Raw genomic sequence first — 12,145 nt, forward strand, 5'->3', positions numbered from 1 at the left:
TTTTTATTTTGGTAAAACTCTCTGGAATTTTTATTGCTTGAGTCTATGTTTAGCCGATTCATTTGCATGTTTCCGATTTATGCTTAAAGTTGACTATTTTGCCCTTTTTGATATAAAACGTGATTTTTGGAAAAGTGAAAGAGTAGAAATCTTTATTTCTAATATATGAACTTGCACCAAAAATTTGAGATCAGTTAGTGGTCCAGATTTTGAGTTATGGCCGATATCGTAAAACTATATCTTAAAGTTACAAAAACGGCGCATTTAGCGTATAACCTATTTCAGGCCACGTTTTGATACAAAACTTTCTACCCACTGATGTTATATATTATTTTGGGATTTTTGATGATTTTTATTTAATTTTTGGCTGATCGTATCTTAGATCGCTTAGTCGATTCGGTTAATGCCGGTTGTGACTATTTAAGCCATAAAATGAGTTTTATACATCCTTTTGACCCGAAACCTTTTTCTACTGATTTTATATGTTAAATAAATTATTTTGAGCATTCTGGAAATATAAAAATCTCAGCTTTCTTTTAAAAACCCGGAAACGGCTCTAAATCGCATTTTTAGCGTTTTTAGCGCATAGTAAGCGTTATACCCGTTTTAAACATATAAGACTCATACCTACTGATGTAATTGGTATATTTTCATATAATAACAGTAAGTATAAGTATATGAACTCAGGTTTCCAGTTTTGGCAGTTTTAGCCCCTATGAAATTACTAAAATACCCCTACGATGCATAGTTTGATTTTAAATGATGTGTTTGGTATATGGGTCATACCCTACTGTTATAATATGTTAAATGAAGTATAATTACTGTATAAACCAGACCCGAAACTCAGATTTCTAATATGACTCTTTTATAATCTTTTAAATGACCAAAATGCCCTTATAAGGCATAAATTGAGTTTAAAATTATTCCGGGCAATATAGAACATAACTTACTGATATTATATCATATTTAGAGCATATTATCTCAGGGAACTTGCATTTGACTCTTTTGGCTACCCGTAACGCCCTTTTTGCGTTCGGTTCGGTTTACGTAACTAGTTTGCGTAAATTGACCGAAACGGGTCAAACGTTATCATTTTTAACTCAAAATCCAGAATGTATTTAGTATACCCATATTATACAAGTATTCAAACTTGTCGGGTCTAAATCACATTCTATCCGGTCTTTCGCTTAATCGTGCGCTTGTACCGTATCGTCCTTAAAACTAACCGGTCAAAGCTTAGGCTTCAATAAAAGACCCGTTAGGAATCTAATAGGTTATTATAAACCTTTGTTCCAGAATAGGAGGCCCAGTAAAAGCTATCTACACTTACCAATTGTGATTCATACTTGCTCAGGTAAATGCATTTTGACTTATTTTCCCTATACGGGCTTGGGGTACGGTATTTAAAATACCGCTTGATCGGGCGCACAAGTCCTGCACCTTATGGGTGTACAGTCTTGAATAGCTTGTGCGACTCGTTTAAACAGTCTTGTCTTACTTTAGGCTTTGGGGGGTTATTGACCGTGTCCCGGATATCCTTGGCATTATCTTACGAGATAGCCACGACCAGAGCACGGGGTGTAGGCGTACACCCGGCGTGTATAACTCTTTAATGTGGTGTGTCATTTAACCTTTAGCCCGGACAGCAGATCCCGGGCCACCATAAGTACGGGTACATGTAAATCGTTCACAAGTTTATATTGCATAAATATCCCAAGTTAATAAAAATATTTATGCCTTGTGCATTTAAATCAATTTTCAATCATTTTCAAAATGAGCCAGTCGATTTGTATTTACCAGTGTAAACTGACGTATTTTTCCCAAAAGGTTAAGTGCAGGTACTATACGAAATAGGCTGGCTGTTTCCTAAGAGCGTCCACTATAGTCTCGCAAGCTCGGACGACAAATAACTGTTGAACAATTTATTCTTATTTTTATTTGATCCGCCTGTGGATCCGTTTCAACTACTTATGATGTTTATTATGTCATTTTAATTAAAGTTGAAATGTATCTATTCTGCTTCCGCTGTGCATTATTATATTGTGTTGATTGTCTATGACGATGCCAACTACGTCACTGTACCCCACGTCGGGCCCACCGGTGACACGTGGAAATCGGGGTGTGACAGGTTGGTATCAGAGCCAACGCTGAGTGAATTAAACACTAGTCCTTTGTGTTTAATCTCAGTTATACAATTGCACAATCCTCGATTTTCGAGTCTAGACAAAGAACTTAGGAAATGTTCAACATTTCGTTTATTTTATCTTTATTTTTATTATTAGCTTTGTCTTATATATTTTGTTGTGCAACTTGTTTAATTTTTGACAGGTTCATCATGCCGCCACGTATGCGAGGACGAGGAGGATTTGCCACATCACATGACCACGAGGCAGGACCCTCACACAGGCGAGCCCCATCAGCTTCGCACAACACTGCAGCCCATGATCTTTGGAGATCATTTGCCGAGCCAGCCAGGCACTCGGTATCTTTGAGCACCTCGCCATCCCTACCCCACTCCTTTGGGCCACATTCTGAAAATGGGCCCCATGACTCCCATGGATCTTTCATTCCATTACACCAGTCACCTCACCAGTACCCAGCACCAGCTTATCAGGGCCTATACAACCCTGATGCTTACTTGGATGAACCAGTGGGTCATAACCCACTAGGACCGGAAGACCACTTCTCTGGTGGTAACGAGATGGAGGTTGACGAGGACACTGACCCTTCCCTGCCACCGTCTGGCACGCCTAACCATCCCATTGAGATATCGGATGGGTCACCATACAGGGGATCACCCTTCAATGGTGTTGACAGCTACGAGGGGAGGTTTAAACAGCATGATTGGTTTTACACCCCCAGCCAGCACAACTCTCCCATGCACCAGTCTTACCACGGTTCTCCCGTGCATTCGCAGCACCACTCTCAGCAGCAGCAGCTTCAGCAGCCGCCTTTGCAGCAGGACCCATCTGAGGCCTTCTGGCGCGATGTGATTACTCCGTCGCCACCACCACCACCGGTTTTGCCTCCTCCGCCTCAGAGGCCAAGGAGGAACGCGCGTATGTCTACGCGAGGAGGGATTCGCATTGCCACCCCTCGACATTCAGGTAGCGGCCGCCACTCGCCGCTCCACGAGGAGTCAGAGATGGGAGAGTCTCAGCATCCCGTCTCAGAGGTTACTTCTGCGACTATTGCACCACTACCGCCGCAGAACTTTGGAGAGCCCATCCCTGCGTATGCTAGCGCAGCGCAGTTCAACCCTTTCGAGCCGACTTTTCCTCCCGGTTATGATTATACGGGAGATCCCTACTGGTTAGCTTCAGGCTACAACCCTCTCAACCAGGAGAGTGCGTTTGGAGGTCCCTGGGCTACGGGACAATCAGCTTTTGGATTCCCACCGCAGGGATACCAGCAGCCGCAGCCTCCACAGCCACAGCAGTATTAGCCACCGCCGCCGGCGCCGATGATGTCGCCACCGCAAGTCCAAGAAATCCTGCAAGGGATACACGACGTGCGACGGGAATTGCAAAATGATCGCCGACACAACCGCGGTATGTTCAAGAAGATGGTTGACTTGATTAAGGGTAAGAGTAAGAAGGATTATTAAATCCTTTGTTGTTAGCTCTTCCACTCAATGTCCCTGCGTGGACATTTATTCCTGTATTCTACCCCTGCGTGGGTATATTTCTCTTATTCTACCCCTGCGTGGGTATGTTGTTCTGTTAACCCCTGCGTGGGTTTGTTTTGTTTTATTTGTTGTTGTTGTTATTGGGTTAGCCCCTGCGCGAGCATGTTATTCATGTTATTTGGATTAAAGTCCCGTTTAGGGCAAAGTTGTACTAGTTACTTTATTTAAAATTTGAAATGGTTAATTTGAATTTCTCATTTTATTTATGTGCATGAATATAATTTTAAAATAAATGGAAAATATTAATTTTTATTTGATTTGCCATTTTAATAAGAATCTTAGTAAGGTAGAACCTAGCTTGAATGCCTTATTTACAGGCCTAGCCAATATGGTAAAACCTGGTTGAAAAGATTCAAATCCCTGTTAACATCTGTAAACATGTTAACATTCTTGGCCAAGCGTGATCTGTAAAATCACACGAGCCACCCTTTTTAATAAATTATCTACAGATTATATCTGTACACAAGTCTGTTTATGACTTGATACCTACGGGTTATGACTATGTCATATAGTGGCAGTTGTGGTTTATGACTCCCTGCCTAGTAAAGGATTATTTGTTTAATTATACAATGCTAATCCTATAAAAATCTAAATTTATAATTTAGTAAGTTGTCCGAAGTGACTAGGCCTATTGTGCCAATATATATATTTCATTCCATGATATAGTTGCTAATAAAAGCCTTGAATGAAATTAATTAAATTAACTATTATGGTTATTAATACCATGGTTAATAAATCGTCTAGAACGATAATACTGTTAGGTTTCTAAATAAGACCTTGTCCTTTTATGTAGCTTAAAGCTACATGGCCAAATCGGAGGAGACCAACAGTCATTCTGGAGAACACCCAGATAATACCCGGATTCACGTCACTGGTGAAGAATTGCAAGCACTGATAGATAACGCTGTTGCCAAAGCTATGGATAGGCAATTCAGAGAATCTAGCGGTACTCGGAGTAGGACCCGAACAGTATCGCACGTAAAGCCCAAGACTCATTCTGAGGCTCATAGTAAGCCACCTTCTAAGAAGAACGAGCCGAAGAAGGATGAGGAGGATAATCACTCCTCCAACCACAGCAGTATTCCTAAGCAAGAAGTCAAGCTGAAGCATGATACGCACAGCAAGTCCTGTACGTACAAATATTTCGTATCTTGCAAACCCAGAGATTTTACTGGGGAAAAAGGAGCAGTTGACTGCATGACATGGCTAGATGAGATGGATACTGTGGTTGATATCAGCGGGTGTGCTGATAGGGACATCGTGAAGTACGTGTCCCAGTCATTCAAGGGAGATGCGTTAGCATGGTGGAAGTCACTCCTACAAGCTGCCGGTAAGGCCACACTGTACGGTATGCCATGGGAACAGTTTGTGGCCCTGATCAAAGAGAATTTCTGCCCGCAGCATGAGGTCGAAAGAATTGAATCGGATTTCGTATCTCTGGTTATGAAGAACCTCGATTGTCAAGCGTATCTTACTACGTTCAACACTTTATCTCGGTTAGTGCCTTATCTGGTGACCCCGGAGCCGCGAAGGATTGCTCGGTTTATTGGGGGTCTGGCACCGGAGATAAAGGCAAGCGTCAAGGCTTCAAGGCCTACGACATTTAGATCCGTAGCTGATCTATCCCTCTCCCTCACTCAGGATGTAGTCAGACTGAGAGCTATGAAGAGCTCAGAGGAAAACAAGAGGAAACGTGAGGACGACACCTCACGAAGATCTGAGAAACGACACAAGGGAAACAACGACCATAAGAAAGGGTCGGGGTTCAAGAAAGGAGATCAGTCGGGTGAAAAACCCAGATGCAAGAATTGCAAGAGACACCATTTTGGGAAATGTCGTTTGGAAGCGAAATCCCAGTCTCACGAAAAGCGATGTGGAATCTGCAAGTCCACAGACCATAAAGCTCTAGATTGCAAGAAGATGAAGGATGCAACTTGTTTTGGTTGCAACGAGAAAAGGGCATATCCGGCCAAATTGCCCAAAGAATGCAAAGAAAGCTGACGACGGAAAGAAGACTAATGCGAGAGTCTTCAGAATGGACGCCAAGGAAGCAGTTCTCGATGACAACGTCATTACAGGTACGTTTCTTGTAAATGATGTTTTTGCTAGAGTCCTATTTGATTCAGGAGCTGATAAGTCGTTTGTAGATGATAAGTTTTGTAAATTGTTAAACCTTCCTGTTAAAACCTTAAGTGTGAAATATGAGGTGGAATTAGCCGACGGAACCATAGAAACCGCCTCGACTGTTCTAGATGGATGTGTTATATCCATTAGGAATCATTCTTTCCCGTTATCCTTGCTTCCCTTTAAGCTAGCTGGATTTGATATAGCGATAGGCATGGATTGGTTGTCGAGTAACCAAGCCCAGATTCTGTGCAATAGAAAGCAAGTAATAGTTAAGACTCCGTCTGGTAAGTCACTTACTATTCAAGGAGACACCCAGCATGGATTGCCGGAGCAAGTGTCCATGCTCAAGGCATCCAGATGCATGCAGAAAGGATGTGTCATTTATATGGCACAAGTTACCATTGATGAGCCGAAGCCGAAGATTGAAGATATCCCTGTTATCTCAGGATATCCTGAGGTATTCCCAGAAGAACTACCCAGTTTGCCACCAGATAGGCAAGTGGAGTTTCGGATAGACATCATTCCAGGCGCTGCGCCTGTAGTAAGAGCACCATACAGATTGGCACCAACGGAGATGAAGGAGTTGAGGACGCAGTTGGATGATTTGTTAGCTAAAGGTTTTATTAGACCTAGCTCGTCTCCTTGGGGAGCGCCAATCTTGTTCGTTAAAAAGAAGGATGGATCGATGCGTCTGTGCATCGATTACCGTGAACTTAACAAGGTCACTATCAAGAATAGGTATCCGTTACCCAGGATCGACGATCTGTTCGATCAGTTGCAAGGAGCAAGCTATTTCTCCAAGATTGACCTGAGGTCAGGTTATCATCAGTTAAAGGTCAAAGACGAAGATGTGCACAAGACAGCGTTTAGGACTCGTTATGGACATTACGAGTTCCTAGTGATGCCGTTTGGGCTCACTAACGCACCAGCCGCGTTCATGGATCTCATGAATCGTGTCTGCAGGCCCTATCTAGATAAATTCGTTATCGTCTTTATTGACGACATCCTTATCTACTCGAAGAGCCAAGCTGACCATGAGAAACACCTTCGTTGTATTCTCAAACTTCTGCATCAAGAAAAGCTTTATGCCAAATTTTCGAAGTGTGAATTTTGGCTTCGAGAAGTCCAATTCCTTGGACATGTAGTAAGCGAGCGTGGTATCCAAGTAGATCCCGCGAAAGTAGAAGCAGTCATGAACTGGCAGGAGCCGAAGACTCCTACCGAAATTCGCAGTTTCCTCGGATTGGCAGGATATTATAGGCGATTTATCGAGAACTTTTCAAGAATTGCTGCGCCCCTAACTTCGTTGACTCGTAAGAAGATTAAGTTCGATTGAGGCCCTAAGCAGCAGGAATCCTTCGATATTTTGAAGAAGAAGTTGAGCAACGTGCCAGTGTTGACACTGCCCGATGGCATAGAAGATTTCATAGTGTATTGCGATGCATCGCACACTGATATGGGCTGTGTACTCATGCAAAGAGGCAAAGTCATTGCCTACGCTTCTCGCCAGCTAAAGGTGCACGAGAAGAACTACACCACCCACGATTTGGAATTGGGTGCGGTTGTGTTTGCTTTGAAGCTATGGAGACATTACTTGTACGGAACCAAGTGTATAATTTATTCGGATCACAAGAGTCTTCAACACTTGTTCAATCAGAAGGAATTGAATATGCGTCAAAGGCGATGGATGGAAACTTTAAATGATTATGACTGCGAGATAAGATACCATCGAGGCAAGGCAAATGTAGTTGCCGACGCCTTAAGCAGAAAGGAAAGGGTGAAACCAATCAGAATCAATGCCAAGCGCATTGAAATAAGAAATAATTTGAATGAAAGGGTGTTAGCTGCACAGAAGGAAGCTGTGTTGGAAGCTAACTATCCTGCAGAGAAGTTAGGAGTAACTGAGGAGCAGTTATCCTACGACAAAGATGGAATGCTACGACTAAACGGACGAATATGGGTTCCAGTTTATGGAGGACTTCGGGATGTTATCCTCCAGGAAGCCCACAGCTCTAAATATTCCGTTCATCCTGGAGCTGATAAGATGTACCAGGATTTGAAAGCAAACTACTGGTGGATTGGTTTGAAAAAGTCAGTAGCTGAGCATGTAGCTAAATGTTTGACTTGTGCGCAAGTCAAGGCTGAGCATCAGAAGCCGTCAGGTTTGCTTCAACAACCTGAAATTCCCAAGTGGAAATGGGAAATGGTGACAATGGATTTCATCACCAAGTTGCCGAAGACGAAAAAGGGAAATGATACCATATGGGTCATAGTAGATAGACTGACTAAGTCAGCTCATTTTCTACCCATCAAGGAGACGTATAGCTCCGATATGTTAGCTCAATTATACGTCGATAAGATTGTAGCGTTACATGGTATACCTATATCTATTATCTCCGATAGAGATACTAGATATACGTCGCATTTTTGGAAGAGTTTCCAACAATCGTTGGGCACTCGTTTGAATTTTAGTACGGCTTATCATCCTCAGACTGATGGTCAGAGTGAGCGTACTATTCAAACTTTGGAAGACATGCTTCGTGCATGTGCGATCGATTTGGGTGGTAGTTGGGATAAGAACCTACAACTGATTGAATTCTCCTACAACAATAGCTACCATTCCAGCATAAAGGCTGCGCCTTTTGAGGCCCTATACGGTAGAAAGTGTAGATCGCCCATTTGTTGGGCAGAAGTTGGAGATGTCCAGTTGTCAGGACCAGATATCGTTTTTGAAACGACGGACAAGATCGTGCAGATACGCGATCGTTTGAAAGCTGCCAGGGATAGGCAGAAAGGTTATGCGGATCCTAAGCGCAAAGATTTTCACTTCGATATAGGTGATAAGGTATTGCTCAAAGTATCGCCCTGGAAGGGTGTGATGCGATTTGGAAAAAAGGCAAGCTAAGCCCGAGATATATAGGACCTTTCGAGATTATCGAACGTGTCGGGTCAGTCGCTTATAAGTTAAACTTGCCTGAAGAGCTTAGTGCTATTCACAATTTGTTCCACATCTGTAATTTGAAGAAGTGTTTCGCTGACGAATCACTGGTTATACCGCATACGGATATACACATAGATGAGAGTTTGAAATTCGTAGAAAAACCTTTGTCGATTGAGGATCGACAGGCATGGTTGTAAAAGTCCCGCCTAGGCTCCGAGTACTCCCCGAGTACTCGCTACAAGGTAAGCTGCCGAGGCACGAGTACTCTTCTCCCAGGCCAATTACACCCCGAGTAATCTCCGCCTAAGCCGAGTACATCCCGAGTACTCCCGAATCCGACTAGGGAGCGCCTAGCGACTTTTGCAACCATGTCGACAGGTGAAAAAGCTTCGAAGGAAGTACATACCTATTGTAAAGGTCAAATGGGATGCCCGTAGAGGTCCCGAATACACGTGGGAAGTGGAATCCACGATGCAAGAGAAATATCCCCATTTGTTTCAATAAATCTCGAGGGCGAGATTTCTTTTAAGGGGGTGAGGATGTAACACCTCGAAAAATTTCGTCCAATAATGTCTTGACACGTGTCATAAGGTTCCGGTATGTGAAAATATACTTTAGAGGGACTAAAAGTGACAAACGGTGAAAACTATGGAACGTAAGGGTTCAAAGTGTCAACAATGGATAAATAGACCCTATGATAACCCTACATAATGTTTATAACCTTAAACGGATGGTTCATGGATCATACGACGCGGAAATTGCACTAAAGTGAGGAATTACAAACTATAGGGGCCAAAAGTGTCAACATGTTGAATTTATACCTCTGAGTGAACTTTTGGCAGACCCGAAGCTTTTTAATGCTAAAATATACTCACTAGAATATGTGGTTAAAATTTCGTGAAGTTTCGTCAACGTATGAGAAAGTTATGGCCAAAACCGTACTTGAGGGGCTAAAAGCGTCAACGTCGAATTTCATGGCTTTTCGGTTGAGCGCAAAGTTATCCGAGGACATTACCATGTTGGTAAATGTCCCAAGGTTCTTAGAAACCAAGTTTGGGGGTTTACGAGTCATGATAATTAGCCGAAACATCAATTGCGAAGACAGGGACCAAAACTGCCAACAATTGGCAAAGTTTGACAGCAGCAGAAGCCAGGCGGCCCGCCTGGACAGGCCTAAGCGGGCCGCGACCCAAGCCCAGTAACAGAATTCGCGAACTGTTGTGATTTGGGTCCGAATTTGAGTGTGTAACAGCTGTTAGCACCTCCAAAATGCTCCAATAATAGTCCATGCATGCCTAGAACAACAGTAACCTCCCTTCAACCTCTGATTACACCATAAAACAGATCAATTGTTCAATTCTAGAGGCACTTGTGCTTGTAAACAAGAACACACATCTTACAAAACACTCTCAAGACTTCTGGAGCATTTCTGAACGTCAAGGCAGCCTCTAAGGGTTAACTAAGCTTCATTAGGACCTTGGTAATCCTTTACATCAATCTATATTTCGTTCTAGCATAGATTAATTGCTAAAAGTCAAACCGTTGTTCTTATTATTTGACTTTTCGATTAAACGAGTTTAGCTCTGTCATTTCTCGAATTGAAACCACATATATGTTGGTATTTATGTGGGAAACAAACCCTCAAAAGGGTATTCTCTGATTCCCACTTATTGCATGCTAATTGTCGAGTCAAAGTTGTTTCTCAAAAGTCAACAGAAATGGTTTTTGTGAAAAATAGCTTAAATGGTAATGTAGAGGACATGCAATCTGTTTGATCATCATAAATAACTTATAATATATGTAAGAATGTGTTTTATCATAATCAACTCGACAATCTATAGTATAAATACGAATCGGAACCGAAAGTCTTGTAAAACGACTTTTTCGTAGACTATCGATTCGGATCCGTACATGCATGTTTGAGATCTGTATTGGAGAGTATTTTTAACTATTTTTATTTCGGTAAAACTCTCTGGAATTTTTATTGCTTGAGTATATGTCTAGCCGATTCATTTGCATGTTTCCGATTTATGCTTAAAGTTGACTATTTTGCCCTTTTTGATATAAAACGTGATTTTTGGAAAAGTGAAAGAGTAGAAATCTTTATTTCTAATATATGAACTTGCACCAAAAATTTGAGATCAGTTAGTGGTCCAGATTTTGAGTTATGGCCGATATCGTAAAACTATATCTTAAAGTTACATAAACGGCGCATTTAGCGTATAACCTATTTCAGGCCACGTTTTGATACAAAACTTTCTACCCACTGATGTTATATATTATTTTGGGATTTTTGATGATTTTTATTTAATTTTTGGCTGATCGTATCTTAGATCGCTTAGTCGATTCGGTTAATGCCGGTTGTGACTATTTAAGCCATAAAATGAGTTTTATACATCCTTTTGACCCGAAACCTTTTTCTACTGATTTTATATGTTAAATAAATTATTTTGAGCATTCTGGAAATATAAAAATCTCAGCTTTCTTTTAGAAACCCGGAAACGGCTCTAAATCGCATTTTTAGCGTTTTTAGCGCATAGTAAGCGTTATACCCGTTTTAATAACATATAAGACTCATACCTACTGATGTAATTGGTATATTTTCATATAATAACAGTAAGTATAAGTATATGAACCCAGGTTTCCAGTTTTGGCAGTTTTAGCCCTTGTGAAATTACTAAAATACCCCTACGATGCATAGTTTGATTTTAAATGATGTGTTTGGTATATGGGTCATACCCTACTGTTATAATATGTTAAATGAAGTATAATTACTGTATAAACCAGACCCGAAACTCAGATTTCTAATATGACTCTTTTATAATCTTTTAAATGACCAAAATGCCCTTATAAGGCATAAATTGAGTTTAAAATTATTCCGGGCAATATAGAACATAACTTACTGATATTATATCATATTTAGAGCATATTATCTCAGGGAACTTGCATTTGACTCTTTTGGCTACCCGTAACGCCCTTTTTGCGTTCGGTTCGGTTTACGTAACTAGTTTGCGTAAATTGACCGAAACGGGTCAAACGTTATCATTTTTAACTCAAAATCCAGAATGTATTTAGTATACCCATATTATACAAGTATTCAAACTTGTCGGGTCTAAATCACATTCTATCCGGTCTTTCGCTTAATCGTGCGCTTGTACCGTATCGTCCTTAAAACTAACCGGTCAAAGCTTAGGCTTAAATAAAAGACCCGTTAGGAATCTAATAGGTTATTATAAACCTTTGTTCCAGAATAGGAGGCCCAGTAAAAGCTATCTACACTTACCAGTTGTGATTCATACTTGCTCAGGTAAATGCATTTTGACTTATTTTCCCTATACGGGCTTGGGGTACGGTATTTAAAATACCGCTTGATCGGGCGCACAAGTCCT

Source organism: Helianthus annuus, chromosome 3 (genome assembly GCF_002127325.2).
Source record: "Helianthus annuus cultivar XRQ/B chromosome 3, HanXRQr2.0-SUNRISE, whole genome shotgun sequence".
In the NCBI taxonomy this organism is placed as follows: domain Eukaryota; kingdom Viridiplantae; phylum Streptophyta; class Magnoliopsida; order Asterales; family Asteraceae; genus Helianthus; species Helianthus annuus.